This window comes from Falco naumanni, chromosome 13, assembly GCF_017639655.2.
Source record: "Falco naumanni isolate bFalNau1 chromosome 13, bFalNau1.pat, whole genome shotgun sequence".
Taxonomy (NCBI): domain Eukaryota; kingdom Metazoa; phylum Chordata; class Aves; order Falconiformes; family Falconidae; genus Falco; species Falco naumanni.
In genome coordinates, this window is record NC_054066.1 from 3006864 (window position 1) to 3030365 (window position 23502).

At 42.7% G+C, this 23502-nt stretch overlaps 1 protein-coding gene across 6 annotated transcripts in view; it reads right to left on the reverse strand.

Annotated features, from left to right (window-relative positions):
* Window positions 1-21486, reverse strand: part of MAP3K13 (mitogen-activated protein kinase kinase kinase 13) — a 79901-nt gene extending 58415 nt beyond the window's left edge. The window contains exons 1-2 of one of the 6 annotated variants that reach the window (XM_040612778.1): window positions 21428-21486; window positions 12657-12773 (exon numbers count right to left, since the gene is read on the reverse strand). The gene's annotated coding sequence lies outside the window, so the exon portion shown is untranslated. Of the gene's footprint in view, window positions 1-12656; window positions 12774-18461; window positions 18576-18615; window positions 18637-19821; window positions 20036-21427 lie in introns of those variants that run through there. The other 5 variants (XM_040612779.1, XM_040612781.1, XM_040612777.1 and 2 more) reach the window with 5 other exon arrangements.
* Between the last annotated feature and the right edge of the window lie 2016 nt (window positions 21487-23502).

Here is a 23502-nt window from a genome sequence, read left to right on the forward strand (position 1 = left end):
AGAGAGAACCACCTCAGGAACAACCCCCTTTTCTGTAAAAGTTATCTTCACTCCCAGTGTGCCCAAGAAACAGAACTATTGTCCAGGTTCCACTCCAGGCTTCAGATCAGGGAGGACCCTGCAGATAAGATCCAGGCCTTCGAAAGCTTCTCACTATTCTCTGCAGAAACCAAATCAAGCAACACAGCATACAGCATCAGGAGGTAACATACTGCAGCACTGTGTTACCTGGTTTGAGGAATAAAGAGCTCCTACCCAATTACACCACCTCAGTATAGACCACTGAAAACAGAAAAAGATACCAATAACCAAGGCCAGCCCATCTTAATGGGTGAAATCTTCCATCTCACAGGGAATATTAATTACTTATACTGACAGCTGCTCCCCATAAGATGCGGTTAAGGAAAAAAATCAAACTGGACACACAAAGGAAAGATGGGCTGGAAAGGAGAGAGGCCAATGGAGGATAATTTCACTGCATTTCCTGCAGGAGCTGTGTCAAAGCACAAAGAAAAAACAAAACATCACTTGGAGGCTGGAAGACTTGAGATGGAGCAGTGAGGAGTCTCTGGCCCCATAAATGTTTAATTTGAGCAAAGCAGCAGATTTGTAGTAAGCATAGATCTTCTGCTGAACTGCACACTCCTGCTTTGATTTCTAAATGACACCAAGTGAAAACATAAGTATAAAAATAAAAGAGGAGAAAAATAACAAGGAGATTTTTATACCTGGTGCTACAGATGCAGCACGCACAACCCAGCAACCTACTTAGCTCTCTCCCTTCACTACTACACAATGCAGCAGCACAAGGGTTAGCAGCATATAGAGAGCTCTGAAGTAGGTACCTCGATGTCACAGCTGTGACAGTTCAGCGGAGTGCTGGGTACAACATCACCTGAGAACTCGACCTATTGCACCACACCTTAGAAAACCGCTGTGCCCTATCTTATCAAATGCTGGCTGATGACCTTGCCCTTCATACAAAGGCTGCAGAAGGGAGAACGCTCCAAGGCAGCAGTTCATCTCCAGGAGACCCAGCCCTTTGTGACACTCAGCTACAGGGAAGATCCCTCCTTACTAGGATCGAGGTGACCATGGTTACTCCCCAGATCAGAAGATATGGGGATACTCTGTTTCAGAAGAGAGCACAGGTCCATTATGGAGTTTGAGCCATAGCCATGCAAAACCTCCTGCAGTGTTCCATGGGCAACCAGTAAAGCTAACAGCCACCACCAGCGCTGTATTTTACATCTTTTTTCTCACAGAGGAACCAAAAGAAAGCCTCCCTACATCTCCAGCTGACAATAGCAGCAGTGACTCCATCCTTCCAGGATAGAACCAGCTGTAAATAATGGCTGGAAAAATTTATTCCCACTGGGGACTGATAACTATCTTTTAATCGTTGGCAGCAGTTGGGGACAGGGGAGTCCCCTCTGGTGCCAAACAGCAGACAAAACAAACCAAGCAAAAAATGACTGCACCTTGCGTATACTGCTATACTGGAACCTACGTAGCCTTGAAGGAACCACTGCATTTGTGCTTCAGCTGAAGAAAACAGGCTGAAAGAAAAAGTATTTTAGAACAGCTATACTCAACTACTAAGGCTACTTAAAAGCAAAATGACTGAAAAGGTGCTCTGTCCTTTATGTCACAGATTCAAGGGTGAGGAGATGCCACATAAGGGTATGTGACCACAGCAAGAGAGGTGAATTGCAGGCCCACAGACCTGCATATGGACAGTGATCCTATCAAGAATTTTTTATCTGTTTTACAACACCAATAAAGTTCTCTCCCTAAATAAAATCCCAGCTTGCTAGAAGTGTATTTCTGGCTGAGCACAGTTAATAAAATACACAGTATGAACAGAAAATACAGGTTAAACAATGCTCTGTTTGTGTGAAGTTCAGCCACGTCAATACAGACTGTCAGACATTTTCCCCCATCATCTTCAATCAGAAATTGTTCAGGAGTTCATTTAAGTTTTTTTATAAGAAATTTTCCACAGAAACTGATTGTTATAAACCAGTTTTTGGAAAAAATACTATTAAAGTTTCTATTGTGGGACTCTTTTTTTCTACTCCTACCAGGTATCAATATAAGCTGGATTGTAAACTGAAGGTCAAAGGTACAGGCTGATATGGATTTGTTGACTGTGCCCAGGAAACCCAAGAAAATAGTAAGTAAGAACCCAGAAAGAAGGCTGAAAGACAATTCTGTATGCCTTTGTGAAGACTACACTGAGGTTTCTGCAGATGGAGATTTCCAGCTGGGATATAAATATGAAATAATCCTTGAGAAACTGTCCTGTTTGTCTGCTAAAGAACTGCTAGCCATTATACAGGAAGATGACAAGCTGAATTTATAACCTGGTAAACTTTAAGGCTGAAGGGATGGAGACCAATACCAGGTGGCCTTTCATATCAAGGTCTTTGCTATTGCAGCTTCAGTACATATGCTCTTGCTCCAGGCAATCACTTGATCTCACATGATTCCCAGAAAGGCCAAATTCTACTTTAGAGGTTGAACAAAGCTCAGGAAAGAGTTTCTCTGAAAAAAACATCTTAGAAACATGAAGCAATCAGGATGATGCAGCTTTTTTTTCCTGCCAAGTGCCCAAGGTAACAGAGGTAATCAAGATAAAGGAACAAAATAAGATTTTGACTATAGATGGTTAGTGCCTAATAAAGGTACAATTTTTCTAGGTTGCATTTAGTGATTATAATAATGTCAAATTACATGAAGGACAATTTTCTTTAGCACATTAGAAGAGCTTGCTGAAAAGAGAAGAACACTTTGTGCTCACTTCTGCCACCCCTTTGGGTTTGCCTTGTATCTTCCTCTGTAGAAGAAACAGGTTGATCAAACTTCTTCCTTCTCACATGCTTCATTAGGAGGCATTACAGATATCGCCTCATTGCTCTGAGTAGTTCAAAAGCAAATATGTTGTACAGATAACAAATCTCAGCCACACAGGAACATACATATTTTAATCTGAGAACCGCAGAAACTAACCCTGATGTTGAAAAATGCAGACCAGGGAGAGCGAGAGAGGGGACTGTATCTTCACGCAAGTGTGAGAACAGTTTCCTGTACTTCAGACAGATCATCAGTTCAGAATGAGGACAGACAGGCAGTGGAAGTCTGGTCCCTCGGCCTTGTAATACCTCCAGCAAGACTAACACACCGGTGCATCTTCTTGTTCTGCTAAGAGCATGACAGATAATCCCAAAGATGGGCTCAGGGTAGGACAGCACAAGCAAACGAGATGCTCAGAACTATGACACTCAAAACGCACTTATCAAAGGGACTCATCAAACAATGGAATGAGGTATGGTGGTTTCTGAAGACGGCACCCAGGTTCCTTGACCCTTTTTGTGTCGGTCCTGCACTGATAAAAGACAAGAGTTAGCCATGAAGGTATGGCTACTGATCACCCATAATTATCCATATTTTCAAATTCATAGCTTCAAATATCAGCCAGACTGCTGATAGGAGAATAAAGATACAGTACTATCAGAAATTATTGCTGAAAATCAATCCTCAAGCACAATGCCAAATTCCTTGCAAAGAAGAGTAAGCAGAATATCTTTCGCTTTAGCAAAGAGCCCCATTTCTTCTAACAGGTAGTTTATGGGTTGTCAGCTTGGACTAGAAGGCTAACCAGCCAAGAAACATACTGGTTTCTGGTTGTGGCTACTGAGCAAAGAGCCTACACATACGCATACGGGAATGCTGTCTAACACCTGGCCTTCTACACTGCACCCTTTCATTCCTTCCAGTTGCCTTGTTACACTCGCACTTCAAAAAAAGATTAGAAATCCTCCTTACTGAGCAATTCCCAGTAAATCACCACAGGTTGGTGCAATGAGAAGGTTAAAAATGCTCTCACACAAGCCCACCTTTCAAGCTCCTGGTCCTTGAATATGCTGCCCAGAAATGTTACTTCTACTGTAGTATCACAATCAAATATCTCAAGATATGACAGGAGTATAATACAATACCTTAGGAAAAGGAGAAAGGTACATTAAAATAAGTACTTGATGTCACTCCTCCAAAGACTTAAAGTATCAACTAGACAGTGAAAAGGGTTTACTAAAGAGTTTCTTAGCTGCTGTGCCTTCCCTGCTCCCAGCATCAGGGGAAGCAAAGCCATCGGATAATAGTAGGCCTCCTGTGTAGCCAGTGTGGCACAATTCCGTGGTACTGGATTGGAGAGAAATGACTTGTAATGGCTCGAGCATCAGGCTTCATAACAGAGGAGCGGCCTTTCCTGAAAAACATGCAGGTCAAAGAAAATCACATACTCTTTTGACCTGCATGTCCTACTGCAAATACTCATAGTTTGCAGGGGCAGGGGAGGGTTTGTTTTTTTTGGGGGGGGGTTTAGTTGTGGGTTTGGTTTGGGGGTTTTGGGGGGGGGGGGTGGTGTTTTGTTTTTGTTTTTTTTTTTTTTAAGCACCAGGAAGAGTGAAAATCATTCCTAACCTGTTTACACGCTGTGGCAACAGTAGCCTATTTTCACCAGCAACAGATACTCACTCTTCTTCCATTCTAACTTCCAGTAAATTTGTGTACTCTCCCCTCTCACTAGCAAGAGTGAGAGCTGACACTTCCCTCACCCTTTTTCCTTCTCTTGTTGAAACCTTATTTCCACTGCTCTAATAGATCTTGACTTAACTGGGACAAGGAAAATTATTCTGGGCTTCTCTGTCCTAGCAGTTAGTCTATTCTGTATTAACCATCCAGAGCACTGAAAAATCATACTGAAGCCCCAGGCAACTATTCTAACACTCTCTTAAATTCATGGTTTAATAAAATTGCCCATTTTCACTGGACATGTCTATAGCCATATATACATATACACATATATATGTACTTTTTGCATAGAAATCCTTCAGTGTTAATAAAATTCAGAAAATTCTCTTAACTGCTACAAATAGCAAAGTCAGCATTCATTCCAAGAGGTCCCAATAAGTTAAATTTCCATCCAACCCTAAAGCATAGTTATTTCTTAGGCAAGATGGTTTTTCCCCATCCTTTTAAGCAATATACAGAAGCATTTATAATACGAACAGAAGTCTTAGTAAATATTACACACTAATAAAATGTAGAATTGTATCCACTAGTTTAGGCAAGCAGCTGCAAGGCCTGACTTTCAGAGGCTGGCTGCACTGCCACTCCCTCGGCCTGTTTTAATCTAGGCTAGCACATCCAGCCACCTAAAAACAAAGCAGAGAAATTTCTAAGCAGGCAGGGTATATTCCCTAACTCCAACCTTAACTTTTTATTATCCAATGTCCAGTATCAATATCATTGCACCAACATTAATTTTTTAAGGGATGCAAAGTGTTTCTGTACAACCCCATTTTTCAGAGCAAGGTAATTAAAAACTGGGGTTTTCCATCCATTTTGTCCAGAGCAGTAGTTTTCAAACTACAGCATCTGTACCTCTGAAGATATGAGCTCTTTCTGGAGTAAACCAAAATAAAAACCTGCAGTAGCATACCTCCAAGCTCCATTACAGAGCCTTGCCATTTCTGGTGCAGAAACAACAAAGCTTTTTTTTATGTACTGTGAGAAAGCTAATCCCTTGCATTTTTCAGATGGCATTTCCTATAAACTGCCAATCATTTTAACTGCAAGAGATGGCATGCTAGATAAATGTACGATTAATTTTTAGAAGAAAAGTGCATCCAGAAAAGCCTGTCCTTTAAGTCACATTACCTAAGTTTTGAAACTCGTCCATCAGGCAAAATCAGGGCTGGTTTCAATTTCCCGGAACCTACGTGTAAACAACCCACCACAATCCACCACGAAGTTATGCCGTTGAGGTTGTCAGTGTACAATACTCCCACATCCATAGGCAAGGAATTAAGCACCAGCTCATTTTGCTGTCTCCACTTTGCCCATCCTGACACTGGAAACTGAGCGCGTGGGCTGAAGGCTGATATCAGTACAGGGCAGAGCAAATAGAGATACCAGTATAATCACTTCTTAGATAAGTCAGCTAGTGCAAGCACAGCTGTCTAGAAAATGTACAGTGGAGAAGCAGGAACGCACCAAAGTGTAAGCAGGAGTTCTGTTAGACCTGAAATTACACAGACTGAGAATACAACATCCTCTGCTACTGCTGCAACATTCTGTCAAGCAAACATGAAGCTTTCCCCTTCCTAACTGCCAACTCAAGAGAAAACACAAGCAATTTAAAAAGCACACAGCTCAGTTCTTCAAATACAACAGAAAAATACGAAGCAGCAGCACGCAGAGTGTGTGGTGGTTTTGGGTGGTAAACTATGCACACTCAGTTTTTACTTCCCAAGTTACAGCTACATTGGACAATGCAAATGCACAATCCATTTGATGCCGTCCGTGTGTCTCCGGACTCCCCCACCATCAGCACAGGAACAGAACACTTTTAGCTATCTGCCAGCAGCTGGCTTCAGTTTGCATGCAGACCCCTGTCATGAACTAAGTAAACAGTGCCCAGCACCGTGAGTTGTCTTACTCACCATCTCCTCCACGAGACCCCTTTGGGAGAATGAACTCGCAGCCCTAACTGCAGTACAGACCAGGTCAGCACAACTCCAACACAGAGAAAGACTGGCAACTGAACCTCTCCTCAGCCTCCCTGGCCATTAGCAAAACACACTGGTGCACTTGCCGCAGTAAAATACACTGGTACAGCCACTGGATCAGCAAGTGGGTTTAGGTTTTGGGTGGGGTTTTTTGGCTTTATTTTATTTGGTTGGGTTGTGTTTTTTTTAATCTCAGCAGTACTGTGCCTAGTAGTGTTTACAGGAAACATCATTTCTCTCCACTTTCACAAAGAATTATGATCCTCTTACAAAAAGGGACATAACATATACACAGTTTTAAAGTTGGAAACCCTCCAGTTCGTTGCAAGCCTTTTTTTGATCCATGTATGTATATCGCTGGCAGAGGTATGCCCAAGCCCCCAGTGCTCCTGATTCCAGCCAGCCCTGTTCAGACTCCGCAGAGCTGCCCTTCTGGCAGTGCAAGCACGTTTTAGGTGAAGGGCAGTACAGAGCTCACCATAAGGTGTCCAGCACCTGCTCAGAGCCACCACCTCCAAAACTCTGTGACAGAGCGCTTCAAAGATCAGAACACAGACCTGAAACCATGTAACGTGTTCGCAGATGAAATAGCAGCGGAGATTGCCTGCACTTGCCTTCACAGGCTGTGACTTTAATTGGCACATACTGGAGTGCATTAATAACAATTTTAGAAAGACCAATATCGACTTCATTTACTTTTACAAAGCCTTTCTCTGCCCTCATCTTCACTGACTACACATGTCAGAGAAAGGTCAAAATAGCTTAATTTTCTTCTGCACTGGACAAAAAGGCATGAAGAACAGCCAGTAAATTTAGCTTATTTCATTTTCACTTGGCTTAAGGAAGAACAGAAGGAATTTATTATCATCAAATTGACTCCAGCATAACCTGGCTGGTTTTATCAAGGTTGTGTAAATAGAAAAGATAAAACTAGAGTTCCACTTTGCTTGAGATTAAAAAGATGCATCGACTCAAAGACAGCGTTTAGATTTCAAGGAAAAATAAATTGTGGTAACAGATAACAGAACACAAGAGTTGAGCACCTTTCCAAAGACAGCTATTGCAAAATATCAGATAATGCAATACTCATGCATCAGAGAATGAAGAGCAAGTCAAGTGCTAAATGAACAAAGCAAAAGTTTACTGTGCACCTCACCGGTAACACTAAACTTCTCCTTTACTTGGAGCACTGAGCAAATGTTACTGTAATAGAAATGTAATTGAGTTTCTTTCAAGATAGCAGGTGCAACGTGCTTGAGAAACAGTATCTGATTTGATAAGGCAACATACAGACAAGTGATGCTACCAGGCAAATTTACAATTAATTCAATGCTGCACCTCTTTCATACTAATCAGTATCTAATCATTATCTAATCATTACACATGATCATAATTTAATAAAAAAAAATTAAAATACATTACACAATATTTAAATGTAGGAAAAATATACTATAAAAATAGAACTGTTTTGCTCAAAAAGTTGGAAAAAGCACCACAGGAATCTGAAGTGTTACCTCCTTTTCCCCGCCAATGTGATTAAAGGTTTTTACAGTTTATTCCCTTAACTAAATGACAGCTTAACATGCTGTGCTTTGCAAAAATGATGGTCTTAGTAACAGGTCTTAATAAAAGAGAAGAGCGCAGTGGCTTTCAGCCTGGACACTTATTCTCTAACTCATCTGGGCTGCAGACTCCTCCTGGCACAGTAAGGTCCCAGATCAGAAACTCCTGAAGTTTTGTTCATGGAAAGTTAGTTCCAGTGCAGTGGCTGCGTAAAACAACTCTAAGACCAGCAAGCCTCAGGCTGATACTGACTGTACAGCCTGCTTTGCCTTTAAGTGAATCCCATCAGCCCACAGTGGTAATATTTCACATCCAGTTGAAGCAAAACAAATGGTTCCCAACACAGCAAATGAAACATCTAAAAAAGCCTACATGTATCTGGCAACCAAGCTGCCAAACCCATCGCTGTAACATTGACAACAGCTATAAATTCAATGGGGGGATGAATCTGATGGATCTTCCTCTAGGAAACCTGGAGCATCTCAGGCTGATTACACTACTTGTACCACAACTGAGTTGCATCTATTGTGCTTTCAGTTTACAACATGAAACCCTCAAGATCACCAGAAAAAAAAAAGAAAAAAAAGATAGAACCCCATGATTATCTGGACTTCTGTAAGCACCTCTAGAGATGGCTGGAGGAGCTTCCCTTGGCAGATGGGTATAAGCAATGCCCTGAAGACAGTAACAGCAAAGGAGTACGTAGAAGTTTACCCAGTTCTCTTCCACAGCTCTAGTCTCTAATGGTCTGGACAACTCCCCCAAAGTGGTCTCAGCCATCCAGCACCAGAAACATTCCCTCTCCCAAAGAAAGTAAGGATGGCAACTGATTCTGGCTGGGTGGCATCATCCAGTTTGTGAGTCTTTGCCCAAGGTTCAAACTGTCCATATTTAGTAAAAATTCAGGTTAAATTGGTAGCAATTTTTTCTCCCAATGAGACAAAAATTTAACCCAGAAACACAGAGGCACTTTCAAATCCCCTAAGGCCCCAACTGATGACATAGCAGGGGCAGACAGGCAAGAGAGAGAAGCTAACAGGGGCCCCTACACCTATTCAAGGTTTTACACTTTGGACAGAAGTCTGCTACAGTCTAATCCACATGAAAAATGGACACAAATCCATAGCTTTGGCAAAACCCAGCAGTTGTCCAGTATCTGAATGTGTGCACACTGGAAGCCAGTGTTGTGGCACCTGCGTGTGCCAGTGGATAAACATGCCCTATTCCCTTCCTAGCAGGGCTTCCCAATGAGCACAAACACTTGCAGTGCCCTGCTGCCCCACGTAAGCTGCAAATCTCCTCTTCAAGGAGAAGAACATATATCATCATTACTCAGCCACCCTTTGGCTGCAGCAGGTGCTGGAGAAGCTGCTCACAGACCTCCAGTCCCAAAGCCCTATCTGCAGCCGCCAGCTGTCCCTAAAGGCAGTCAAGCACGAATGAACTGCTGAAACCTCCTGCTCTAGTAACAGCTCTGAACACAGCGTGCTCTGGTGCTCCCATGGGAGGCCAGAGATGCACTTCCCCCGGTGCCCTGGCCTGCAGGAGGGATGCAGTCAGAGCAGGCACCAGATCCAGCTTGCAGGCCATCTGGCAAACCACGATGCTGCCTCTGATCAAGAGGAGGCTTTGAGCCAGGAATCAGTACCAACTGTTTTACTGGAAACATCTCCAAATATTTTCCCGCTACCGTTGAAAATACATCCTCTAACTAGGCTGGAACAGCTACTAGGTCCAATGGAGGTGTCTCTCTACGACTGCACACTGTGAGAAGACCCTGTGCTGACAAAATCTGCTAGGGTTGTGATAGCAGCTGAGAAATTAGCAAGTCAACAATAAGCAAGAAACTGGAGCAAGTACTCAGAGCAGCCAGTATCAGGAATACCAGCACTGCCTGATATTTACTTAATGACTCATACAGAGGAGGATCCACCCATTTATGCTTACTGACCAGTATGTGAGCAGGTAACAGAAAAGCTTATGAAACTACGGGGCGCTCAGCTCTTCCTGACCTCAGAGAACAAAGGAGCTTTATAGCAGCAAAATACCCTCTTTTCACTCTCCCTCTTCCTTTACCCTGCTGCACAACCTTTCTCCACAGATTGCAGTTGTACTTTTCACGAAGTGTGAAAGCAAAAGAAAAAGGTCGGCGCAAGAGCAAGAAGAGGTATTTCTGTTCATCCACATGAACAGAAAAACACAGACTACACCAGAATAAGTATTTTGAAGTAAGAGTCCCTAGTTTCCCAGATTTTTTTGGCAAAAGGGTTCACAGATAACATCTTTACCTTCAAAACAACATTCTTCATCCACACATGAACAGCACCTGGTTTAACTACAGACTTATACAATCACTCAAACATCACAAGAACTTTTTAATATTGGAGATTAATATACAGATAGTTAATTGTGCAGAATGCATAGACTGCACTTAAAATATCCTTCCCCGAAAGAACAACTGAAGATCATTATACAAATACATAACCATTCACAGCCTCTTCATGTACAAGGAAAGCATAATGTAGAAGAAACTATGGCACTCCAAGATCTAAGAGCATGTTTTGAACATTTAGGCTACAAACACAGTGTAGAAAAAAAATGCTGATTTTTCCATATACATGGAAAACACTCAACTTACGTGTCTTGGAACACATCCTACTTTTCTGTAGTACTATATTAGCTTCCACATTATTAGGTAGAAAGTGTGAAACATCAGTAGCAACTTCCTATTTAAAGTCTTCCAGGATTTCTCCTGGAAGTTATGTAGTGTCTAACTACATAAAGCAACAGAAACTCAAAATCCAGTTGTCAGAGCTCACAAAAAGAAAATATTCGGCTGACCTCAGTTTGTACTTCTGAGCACTTCAGTATTACTCTTCCCCACACATAGGTATAAGGAACATCCAGGGTAACAGTTACAATTAATGAAAAACAAATCAGAAACAAAGCTGTGATTCCGGAATATGGAGCCAGTATTGCAAATCACTTTCTTCCAGGGCTAATTTCCATACAAAGTCCCATGGCTCTAAAGTATAGAAATGAAGTTGCTCATGCATGTTTGCAAAACATTCCACAGCTCTTATTGAACCTGAGGAGGATGCTTGCAAACAAGGAAACCTTTCAGAACTTGGTAACGCATTTTAGTTTGGGGGTTTCAGGTTTCCATCCTTTTACGCAGAATTGTGCAGATTATATCAGAAACCAAATAGCACAAAGGAATGTGAACAGTATTCTCTCTCTAGCTAAAAGTCTTTTTCTCCTTAAGTAGTAAGGTTCCCTGACACTGCAGCCTCTTGTGCCTGTGTCAAGTAATACACTCCTGGGAGGCTCATCAGCACTACCACATATACAAATATTTAAGAAACTCACATGGATAATGAGACACAGTTTCCAGTTTGCAAAAACACAGGAAAACCAAGCTCAGCACAGGCTGAATTTCTACCAGGCCTTTTTCCTCACACCAAAAAGCATTTACACACAAGGGGCCTGTGACTCCAATGCTGAACATTTTAGAGCAATTTCTGTGCAGACAAAATGACAGTTAACAACCACCTAGCCCTATTTTTCACCACGTACACTCCACTATTAACTTCGAGTTTGTAGATGCTAGGTTGCTCGTACCAAAAAAAAAAAAAAATTATCCATAAAGTAACCAACAGAAAAGCAAATTTATTAGCCTAATTAAAAATCAGAATTAATGTTGCTGAGCAGACAAACTTTGGCTTACATAGGCTCGTGGCTTTCTTTCACATGTTATTTATTAAAGTGACAGTAAAGTCTAAACCAAGATATTTTAAACCTTAACTGTTGGTCCCAGAAATCCTGGTTTTATTTCAATGTTGAGTCCAGAACTTACATGACATTTCCCATTTTGATTTCTGTTATTAAAGGATTTAAAAGCAATACTGTACAGTCACTGCCTACAGCCCTAAGGGGCTTGAGTACAAAAATAACATAAAAGATAACACAAACTCTACAAAATATAATTTTGATTTAATTTTATTCAAGCATTATGTTCTTTACTTTGGGGAAATTAATTTAGCATCTTCGACAGCAAGCACTCTTCTTCTCAGCTACTCTGAACACTGGTGATACCATCTGAGGTATGACTGGAACAGAACTTGAAAATGCCCTAATTTAATACGTTCACAAACTAAACACAAGTTTGTCTTACAAACTTAACTTTCATCCTCAAAATAAAACACCTTTATTTCTTCCACTCACCAAAAAATATCCCTGTTCCCAATGGCTCACCTCTTTCCCCAAGCACTCTTTCTTTTTCAAGAGCTTCCAAATTAATGATAATTAATTGATATGGTGGAAAATACCACTTAATTCCTACATATTTCTCCCAATTATAAAATACACATTTTCACAAGCATGCTTCTATGGGCTGTGCCAGCCCAGAAAAGCAGTTGCACATTAAGCTGAAATGAGGACAGATCTATCTTTGGGAAGACTGATGGTCAAGGCCCAGGACATGGGGCAGCTCATCTGTCACATACAAAACCTACTCACCTTCAAGACATGCTAGTTTCCAGTGGAAAAGTGTGAAGAGGCTCATTTTGGAAGATGTAGTGGTCCATCAGTTTTTGTCGTTTACTCTCTTTGCTCTTCCCCTCAGAAACTGGTATTCTGGAGATACGAAAAGAACTTCAATTTAAAATACAGCGTTCTCAGATAAAGATAGTATGTTACATAAACATTTTTCCGACTTTTAAACAGGCACACTGAAAGGTCACCTGAAACCTATCTGATGGGTCCAGTCACCGTTCCTATGTCGTCTTATCTCAAAGGCAGCAGTAAGGGCTCCACTCTTTACCCCTGCAACCCACATCGAGCATCTATATTACAGTAGCATACTGAGACTTTATCCTAAAGATTGGGAGTGGGGAAGTGAATTATTTAGTCATACTGGTGCCAGAAGTGAGAATTACACCGTGTTATCACAAGTCCCTTTTCACCTTGCATGCTACATTTTACATACCAACAGATATTCACTCACTTAGGTTTATCTCAAGAGCATGAATACTGAACTTTTCTGCTGAATTTTAGCAAGGTTACCCTCAATAATAGATTAGCTTCCTTAACTTCATTAGAGACACTGGGTTCCAACTGTGCAGCACAACCAGGGCACTTCTTAGCCTGCTTGGGATTGTGAGAAGTTTGATATATGTTTGGAAACTAAGGCTGAAAAGGGAAAGCAAAAGCACTGGGATTGTAAATGAGCAAATGCCACATTAGAAATAAATTCCCTAGGAGGCCCATTTTGCAGCCAAAATAATTAGATCAGTAGCAAGAATCATCCCAAGTAGATAAATAGTGTTTTATGAGATTAACCAAGGTCGTGTCCTCTTATATCCAGCTTTTTAAAGATTTCTCCCCTGAAAAACTTAACCCTAGGGCTCCATCCAAATTAACAGTTCATTATTGATGTACATCAGTACAAACTGAATCAAAGCATGCTACAGCCTGGCAAATGCTGACTGCCCAAGGAAAGGCCACATGCCTCCTAAGTGAGAGAAATCTGCATTTGAGAGCCACCTACACTCTGTGACTGCTGCTGCTGGATGTTCAGAGATAACTGCCAACTCATTAAAATCCAGCATTAAAAGTTTATTAAATATGCAAACATTAATGGAATTGGACTAGCAGCTACTTAGGCAGATAAAATTTCAACACAGCATATCCCGCAGTTCTGTTATCAATATTCTGTCCTTTTGGGTGTCCGTGAAAAAGTCACAATGCTACTCAAGGCAGTGAAACCCTCCATCTCTTTCAGACTACTCAGGTCACACTCTCAAGGTTCCCACTAGCCAGGAAGTCTAGGAAAAGACACCTACTTCCCAATAACTACAGCTCAGTACGTACTACCTATTTTCACTTTCACACTTTACTGCTCCAGATGAATAGTCTCCCCAAGATTTTTTTTCCCATTTGGCCATATCTGCAGGGCAAGTCCCACACCTCTCCACAGGCTCACAGGTATAGAGGTTTTGGATATATCCCAAACTCACAGTTCTTCTCAACTTCCTGCTGGAGTTTGGAAGAACTACAAAGAGAGGAGGAGGAATGTCATACAAACAATACAGATTAAAGAAAACCAGCCACTTAAAAGCAGCTCTCCTGTAACTTCAGGCAACTTCGCACATGTACAACGTGTTTGCAGAGCTCTGCTTGGAGCTACTCTTTCACAGCTATCTAAAAACAAGTGTCGGGGTCCTCCATGCAAATGGCAACCTCAGTACATTTTGCTCCACAAAATGCAGTTTCATTCCTGGATGACTCTGCAAAGTCCCAGTGCTTGGTGTGTATCTCAACAAACCTCCAGGTTTTTGCTGTAGAGTGACATCAGACTTGGAAGTGTTCTTCACTAAATACTACCAGCATAATCTGAGCCAGCCCAGGGGGAAAGGAGGACAAGGAATATGTCTCATCACACAAAGCATAAACAAGCTCCTAAGAGTCTAATGCACCTTCAAGCGACTCTGGCAATAGCCTTTGCTCTCTCAGTAGTAGCTTCAAAAGACACCTGGAAGATTTAATAACTTTAACTTTTGCATAATTCTAATTATTAAATAAAAGTCTTCTCTCAACACGCAAGTGTGGTATAGCACCTCTGCCTTGGAGATGCATGGTTTCAGAAAAAAGATTGAAATGAAATCTTAGGGAGCGACCTGGAAAAAGCATGACCTACCAGAAAATAAGAGAAATTAATTAGTACGAAGTACTGCAACCTCCAAAAAAAACACTGAACTCACTGAGCACAAAAAGGGGAAACTGGCCATTTTGCTGAGCAGGTTCTTTACTATCATCTTTCCTGGTACTGATGACAGCCGTGTAGTGGAGAAGAGTGGGCTGTTTTAAGTGTCAAGAACTACCCGGTACCCAGCCCATGCAATGCAACACAAATCTGAACTCAGGGTTTTCTTTGGGCCCTGCAACCATATGAGTGACCCACAAAATAGGCAGAAAGTTCAAGTTGGCCAGGAGGGAATCAACAAACCACCCATCCATCATCCGATGCCACACCAGGCATCACATGCTGCAGAACCTTGAGCAGCAGCCAGTTTGGGGTTAGACATACAATAACCTCTCACTTCATGAATCAGGAAACCTAGGCTTAGATTTAGATTTTTTTGGAAGAGAACTGACAGTTCCGCTTGGAAATTAAGTCAAAGAGATTGACTTCAAGGTAATCCGGTTTCTGACGAGGACACTGACCAAATATCACACTCAGAGTCTAGGGAATGATCTTTGCTGCTTCAGCGTGTTCAGAACCATAGGAAAGCAGCCAGCTCACCAGCAGTCTCAAGGCACTGATCCCAAGGTCAACTGTTCCCTGACAAAGGAAAACCCAACAAATCCTTTCATCTCTTAGGGACATCACGATGACTCTTTCTGTTGCAACTTGTACATTCTAGCCCTAGACACTGGGGAAAAAATGATTCTGCAAACACTCTCCATGACTCCAAGTGCTAGGAGGCTTCAATACAGATACCTCCACAGTTGACTGCCTACCTAGTCAGCCTACGTTGCTCCTGAACTTGACTGCACTAAACAGCACACATCAACAGTTCAGATTATCTCTCCTCAGAGAGCTCTTGCCCCCAGAAACAGGCAATGGATGACTGAACACAAAAATACTACTTGTAGCTTACAGCCAGCACCTTTGCACAATCTTCTGCCCACCAGACTGCAGGGAGAGTCTCCAATCACAGGAGCACACCAGATCAGTGAACCAGCACCAGTATTTCTTCCCCTTACAGACAGGCAAGTACATCGAAACTACAGGACACTGCACCTTGAGGAATGTAAACAACCCATTAAAAGAGTGCTCTATTTGTATCTAAAACAGGAAGGTCCAAGTACTCTGTCACCTATATGATATACTAACCTTCACTGAGGGAGGTACGAAGAGAGGGAAGTCCTCTCAGCAACCCTGTGACTAAAGCAACTTTTAAACATTCCCAAAGGGGTGTCCTAATGCCACCGAGCAACACCGCAAACTGTAGCATTCAGGTTGCTATCAGGAAAACAGGTAGAAAACAAATGATATTAAGGAAAACTCAGAAATCTATCTGCTGCCTGCTGAGGTCCATGGCACAACCAGCATGAGACCCCAGTACTATGTTTTCTCCACCTCCAGCAACATTCAGGTGTTTGGCTGCTCTGAAGCCAGCAGAAGCACTGGACACACACCACCAGTGGGAAACTGCTCTTAAAGGGATACACAAATAGTCCAGAAACAGGGAGGGACGTAACTGAGAGGAAACTTCATCCCCTTTAGCACTAAGCTGTCCTGCCACAGAGCAAAGGCCAAAACTGTAACGGCCACAGCACCAGACACTAAATAAGACAGTGACAATGCAACCTGACAAGAACAGGCTGGCACAGTGATCTGGAGCTGCAGGTGTCAGGGGCATTGACCTTTATCCATGAGTCAGAGGGCAAATCTGTTAGGCTAAGACAGGAGCAGTCATAACTCAGGAGTCTCTGAAATGCAGACAAGGTGTTTCCTGGCAATAACAAACCAACAGAGTAAAATGAATGTTTTCTCACCAACTTGCTGCTGCATGACGCCGCTAACACCCCTTTGCAGAAGACAGGATCCTCTCTGACAGAAGCACCACCGACAGCTGACGGAGCACAGTGACACTAAAGCTGGCATTGCTACACTCCCCTCTGCTCGGCTCTGAGGTTAGAAAGGCTGACCACCCTCTCCCCCAGGGAACTCCAAAAATAGTATTCACTTATTCAACGGAGTCTACGCCTGAATAAACCACAGGCAGCGGTCTTTGTTTGCAGCTCGTACCATAGCAGTACACTCACTCAGTAGATGGATGCAAGGAGAAATGTAGGCCACGCATGCAGAGAGAATAAGATATCCGGACTTCAAAGATATCATAGATCTCATTTTCAGAGTCAGCAAACTAACATCCATTAAAACAGCCTGCAAGTGCTGGGGTACAGTTCAATACGAGCCAGGTGGGCTAAGGGAAAAAAACACGCTTCATCAGGAAGTTAAAAAGTTGGGTGTTTTTTCCCCACTAAATTGCCCAATGAATCATTAAAGAAACATTTTTGTCATGTAACTATCCAGACTTATACAAAGAACACTCATAATTAGCTCTCAAAGTAATCCTCTGACCACCATCTGGAGTTCAGCCTGAATCTTGACCTCAGTCACACCAAACATTCATGCATCTTTGAAATACACCTGAAAAGGAATCATATCAGAACATTAAATTCACAAAGTGGAAAAAACTGATGGGAATGGTAAAAGCCTGAATCCCGTTTTACTCCATGGGCTCTTCACAGACACTCTATAAACACATGTTCCAGAATATCCAGAGAGTGAACAAGGAGCAATTCATGCCCATCACATTTAGGGAAAAGGTTTAAAGTAAGTAAAAGGGCAGGATCTATCAACCCAATCCTACATCTAAAACAAAATGTTTCTTCCATTAAAGCCTCAGTTTATAGCAAACAATGCTGACACATGACATAACCCAACTTTCTTCCAGTAATACAGGAGAAAAATCTTCCCAGAACTAGATTCTGACAGGAAATCAGGCTTACCAAGGATCCAAAATAACTTATTCCTCCACTCACATATAAACAGCTCAAAATGCCTTATTATTAAAAGATGCAGAAATTCCTTCACCTAAAGCATCATAGATGACTGGCTCTTTTTGTTGCTTACCTCCTCATTACTTCGAAACTCCTATTCCCCACTGGCAAATAAAAAAAACTAAGATGCCTCCCTCCTACAAAGCCTCTTAGGTAGAGAAAAATTAGTTTTCTTTCATGTACGGCTGTGTTGCATGCTGAGCTCCCCACAGCAAAGCATTCGAGAACGATACATGCTACATCACTGAGGGACAAAATTTATCTCATCAGTTCCAGAGGAATTCTATTTTTGATAAAATTTGGCAATCAGACTTTAGCCCTTTATAAGAAAGCCCACAACAGCAAGGAAAAAGGCACAGAGCAGGCTGAAAATACTGAACCAGTTACACTTAGTTCATATTTGAAAGCAACCCTTTGCAAGAATAAGAAATGTTTATTTTTTCAAGGGAATCTGTATGTAAAACACAAAGAGCCTTCTATACTGGGAGGCAGCATCACAGAAAGGAGACGGCCTGACACACAAAATTTCTTCCAGCTAAAGGTATGTTTAAGCATAAATAAAAACAAAATTAGAAAGGACCACCAGACTTGGCATCAATGATGAGACCTCAAATTCTCATCACTTCATTATCTAGAGAGAGACAGAAAAGTAGTCACCTCCCCCAGGTACAAGCTTAATTACCTGCTCACATCATACAGCAGAGACTACCAACACTGAGCATGAGTATACAACAGGAAGGTTGCTGAGCCTCCTCTGCCACCAGTAGCTGCTTCTGTGCACAGCTAGACTGGCTTGAGTTTGGCAGGGGGAAATTTTAAGTTGTTATTATCTTAGCAATAATACCTTTCTCCTGGCTGCAGCTTCAGCAAGGGTTACACAAGACCAAAGTCCTATACAGCAAGTCAATATTTAACTTAAGCACTGTACTGTTGAGACACACCTAGAGTATTTGATATAGTAACTTATTAAATCTTACGCTATCTTTCCTAACAAAGAAGAATAAAGGGCAATTTATCTTCTTTATGAGAAGTTGTAAAGATAAATTCTACAAGGACAGCAGTTAGATTCAGCTTTAATAATTTTAATAAGGGACTTAAAGCATTTCTGTGAAAGGAAATCTAAACAGTATGACGCGTATGCGACAGAACAGGTTCAAGGCAGGGGCAGGAGCCACAGTGCAAAAATAATGTAAAACTGAACCACAACAAGTTCTGGAAATTCAGCACTTTTTCAAGAAGCAGTATTTTAACATTACAATGAAGACATTAAATTATGTCACAAAGGCTTATATAAAACTCTTGGACATTACAAGAAGTATTTATTCTCCACTAAATATCTTAATAAAATCTATGAGCTGCCTTTAAAATAACGTAGCCTTTAAAATACTACAATAAACAAAAGACACCTTTTTTTTTCAGGTCAATTGTTCTTAGCCTTAGTGAAGCTAACCAGATTGTTTACATCCCCAGAAAATTATTTGGATTCCACTGATGAAAAGTTTTGCTAATAGTCTCATCTTTTATCATCTTTTTGGACAGAGATCTTTCTGATGTCAAAAACAGCTGTTAAAATACAGTTCAGACCAAAACTCAGCAACTGAGAGAAATTTCTTGTTTCATCTGTTTCAATTCTTTATCCACCTGTTCTCTGTGTTTAAATATAATTTCTTCATGTATTGTTAGCACTCCCATCTTTACATTTAGCAGAAACTGCTTTTGTTCTCTAAAATTGAACATGTTTCAGCAACGATTCCAGTGGAGATATTGGTGATACTCACCACAGGTAAATTTCTAAAAATTCTCCATTCCTACATTTCTAACTCTTCACATGTACCAGACTGGTCATCACCCAACAGTGAACTTTTTTTAGGAAACAAAATAAAAATATTTCTACTCAGAAAAGGGAAAGGGGGAGCGAGGGGCAGAGCTGACAGTCACATCATGAAATAAGGAGACAGACAGTATTGCACAGCTTTCATCTTAAAAAAAAACACCAAACCAACAAAAAACACACCAAAAAAACCAAACCTCAAACACTAGGGCAGCTCACCTGTCCAGGGAAGCACAGCCTCGGGGAATTCACAAGCAGCTAAACTGAATGTGACCCATAATACTGCCTAATGGGCAGACCTGCCTCTCCCTCTTACATACATATCATTAGTACAGACACACAGTCAGGTCCGTAAGTTCACTTTCTATATGGTGCTAACTGCTGGTTGGTTTGGCAGATGAATCCAGCCGACCACACAACCGCTTATACCAGCACGAGAGGCAATGAAAACAGACAATCAGAGGGCTGGAAAAGAACCTGCAGGGCCACCCTTTTCAGCAGTAACATAATCTTAAACCTGCTCTCTTGAAATTCCATGCTTACTGATAGATACAGTTTCTACACAAATGTACACTTTCACATCTCAAATGCCTCCTTGGAGCAATCAGATCAGGACTCAAATTCATCTCAGCATGGATGCATAAAATATTTATCCTTATTTTTTCACTCTGCTTTGAGAATGAGATCAGCACGTCAAGACCAGTCTCTCTCTGAACTAGTAAAACTACAGGATCAAAGAAGAACAACTACAAATTAAGCCACAACAAGGTCTTAGTAGTTTCTAGCAACAAAACTGCCACAACGGTCCAATGAGAAAGGAAGCCAACAAGTTCCTATCCATTTTCTCTAAAGGTTTTATTTTCATTGTATTATGTTTGCAAGCATTACTTATACCTATCTCCACCCATTCAGCACAAATTACCGAGCAGTACTAGATTCTGCCCTGGGAGCTGCCTATCCCTACAAGAAAGTAAGATGCTGTCCTCCCTCAGTTTTAAGTGCTTCACTTCTGACCAGTTATCATTTTCTTTCACTCTGTTGGGCTAAACCAGATATAGTGCAAGCAAAGTCCCCGCTAAAGCCATCCCCCTTCAGTCTTCCAAACTTCTGCCAGATGAAAGCAGCATTGGAATTACCACACCACCTTTTTCTTTTTTTTTTTTTTAACGGAACAGAGCACAAAACCATAAAGCTTGCGCAGTTTTTTTTTCTTTTTTTATTAACAGCCTCTGGGACGTTTTGCACGGACAGGATTACGACAGACGCCAGAGCCTTAACCCAGTAACGATCTGCTTCGGATTCCGTCTGGAGATTTACTTAAACGCTTCCTCCCTCCCGGGAAGAGGAGGAGATAATACCCTGAGATTGTTCATCTGCCTCAAAATAGGCATTACCAAGACCTCGCTTCTTCAGAGGGCTCAGTGCCGCGGCTGCAATTCTTCTTTTTTTTTTTTAATATGAAAACCTCCTTTTTGTTGTTTTAAATACGCGAGCGCGGAAGGGACGCGCTCCGAACAGGGGGGACAACCCCCGACTCGGCCCTGCAAAGCAGAAGCGGCACCGGGGAGCACCGGGGCGCGCCCCGTGCCCCTGGCGCCCGGGCCCACCCGGGAGCACCCACCGCCGGCCGTTCCGCGGGGCCCAGCGCTCCCACAGCGGCCAAAGGGAGGCTAAGGGGCCGCCGGAGCCGTTCACCTCCGGGGCAACCCTCGGCACAGCGGCCCTGCACACGGCGGCCCTGCACGCGCCGACCCTCCCGCTGCCTCAGCCGCTGAAAGACAGGAGGGGCCCGGGAGAGGGCCCCGGCCCGGCCCCGCCGCGTTACCTGGGCACCGCGTCCGGCGCCGGCAGCACCGCCCCGCTCAGCGTCGGCCCCGCCTCTGCGCGTCACTTCCGGCGCCGCGTCCCGCCCCGGCGCGGCCAGCGGGCGCGCAGGCGCAGCGGCGCACGGGCGGCGGTTGGGCGGCGGCCGTGGGGCGGCCTGAGGCGGTTGGGCGGCGGTTGTGAGGTGGCCGTGAGGCGATTGGGCGGCGGTTGTGAGGCGGCTGCTGGCGGCCTGCGGTGCCAGCCCGAGGCGCTCCCCGCCTGAGGCCCCCTGGGCTCAGTCGGGTGCGTGTGGGCAGCCCCGAGCGGGCTGCCGAGCGCCGGCGCCCTGGGAGAACGGGCCGGCCCCGCCAGGCAGAGCCAAGGTTCGGTGACCCGCTGGGCTGCCATGGGTAGAAGTGCACCAGGTCTGTCGGGGGTGCGGTTAGGGCAGGCAGACCGCGAAATGCTTTCCTTGTCATCTGAAGGTTTCCCATGTTTTCGAAGACTGAGGGATACCAGCTCCAATAGATAATTTTTCAGCCAGTTCTCAAAATACAAGGATGCAGGCTACGTGGCTGAACTGGATATTAAGATGCCAAACTTTTGACAGATGCTTTACTGCTCGACAGAAAAGTTTCCTTAATGGTACATCAACAACCAGTGATCTGGAATAGACAGCTGAAACTTTTATGCATTATATGTATCTTGTCATCATTATTGACAATCTTAGTCTCCTCCAAGAAATGGCCTTCTGCAATGACTTGTGTTGCTTTTATTCATCATAATTATATGAACATTTGCATCCTATCTCAGTCTTCTGTATAAATTACCTAGCATTCTTCGTGTCTGATCCCTCAAGTTATTCTAGCATGCTGGATGGTTTCACAGTGATGCCGCACAACAGTACCTTAAACCACACGTAGATGCTGTAAGGGGACTGTAACCTTGCTCTTTAGCAGTTTTCTGTGGTGCTTCCCTGTCTTTTGTAGTATATTCATTTGCTCCTAAGAACAGCCACATTGCATTAGCACCAAGGGAATGGGATACTGTGAACATTCCAGAAGGTTTCTGAAACTGTTCTGAATCCTGTTTTCTGCCAGTCAGTTTTATGCTGGGATACAAAGGGAATCAGTTAAGAGGGCAAAGATGAACACTAATGTCCACGTTACCATTTACGGGGATGGTAGCCAGCATCCTTTGTTTGCTGGCTTCACAATTTTTTTTTATAAAGTCCTGCATTGCTTTTGGTTATATTGTTCACTGTAAACAAGCACACGTAGTATAAAAAACAAAGGCAGCAATACCTGTACAACAGCAATACATGCTTATGTTTGGTGTCATTTTAAACACTTTGGGAACACCCTTCCCACATTTATTTCTCCCCCAGTGGGAATCATAACAGCCACATCGATCACACTGCGATTTGCATGCTAAGGAGCGAGGGACTATCGCTGCAAATGACTCCGCTGTCTGGAGTATCAATCCAAGAGGAAGGCCTCTGCTTGCACAAGCAATACCACGGCTTGCCAGGAGGTGTTGCTTTCAAACCACTCAAACATCGGAGCTTAAAAATCATGAAATAGGCTTGCACTGGTAAAAATAACCAGCAGATACTTTGTTCTGGCAGGGAGAAGTCAAGATTTTCCATTTGAAATGGTAATTTTTGTTTAAGTAAATTTAAATCTGAAATGCACAGAGTGGTACAGACAGAAATAAATGCTGAAGCGGCAACCCACTCAATGGGAAATACTGTGGGTTTGTACATTGCTCACAAATATGTCAGACCAGCTTTATGTGTGCAAACTGTCAACAGCCTTGTCTTTGCAGGTCTGGATGTTAAAATTACACATATAAATAACAGATGCAGTGGGGAGTTTTACAGAGGTAACTCTTGGTTTCAAGAAGCCAAGGAGCAGAGTAAAACCTCAGTAAGACAAGGAGTTGTCCTGCTCAGAGACCTGCTGGGCTCTCCACACCTGCACTGATACATTTTAAAAGAAAATTAGCTGTTTCTTTCTGAGGGGGAGTGCAGTGTTGGATATAAAACCGTTCTCCACCTACAGCCCTGTTTTTAAGTACATATTAACAGTGACA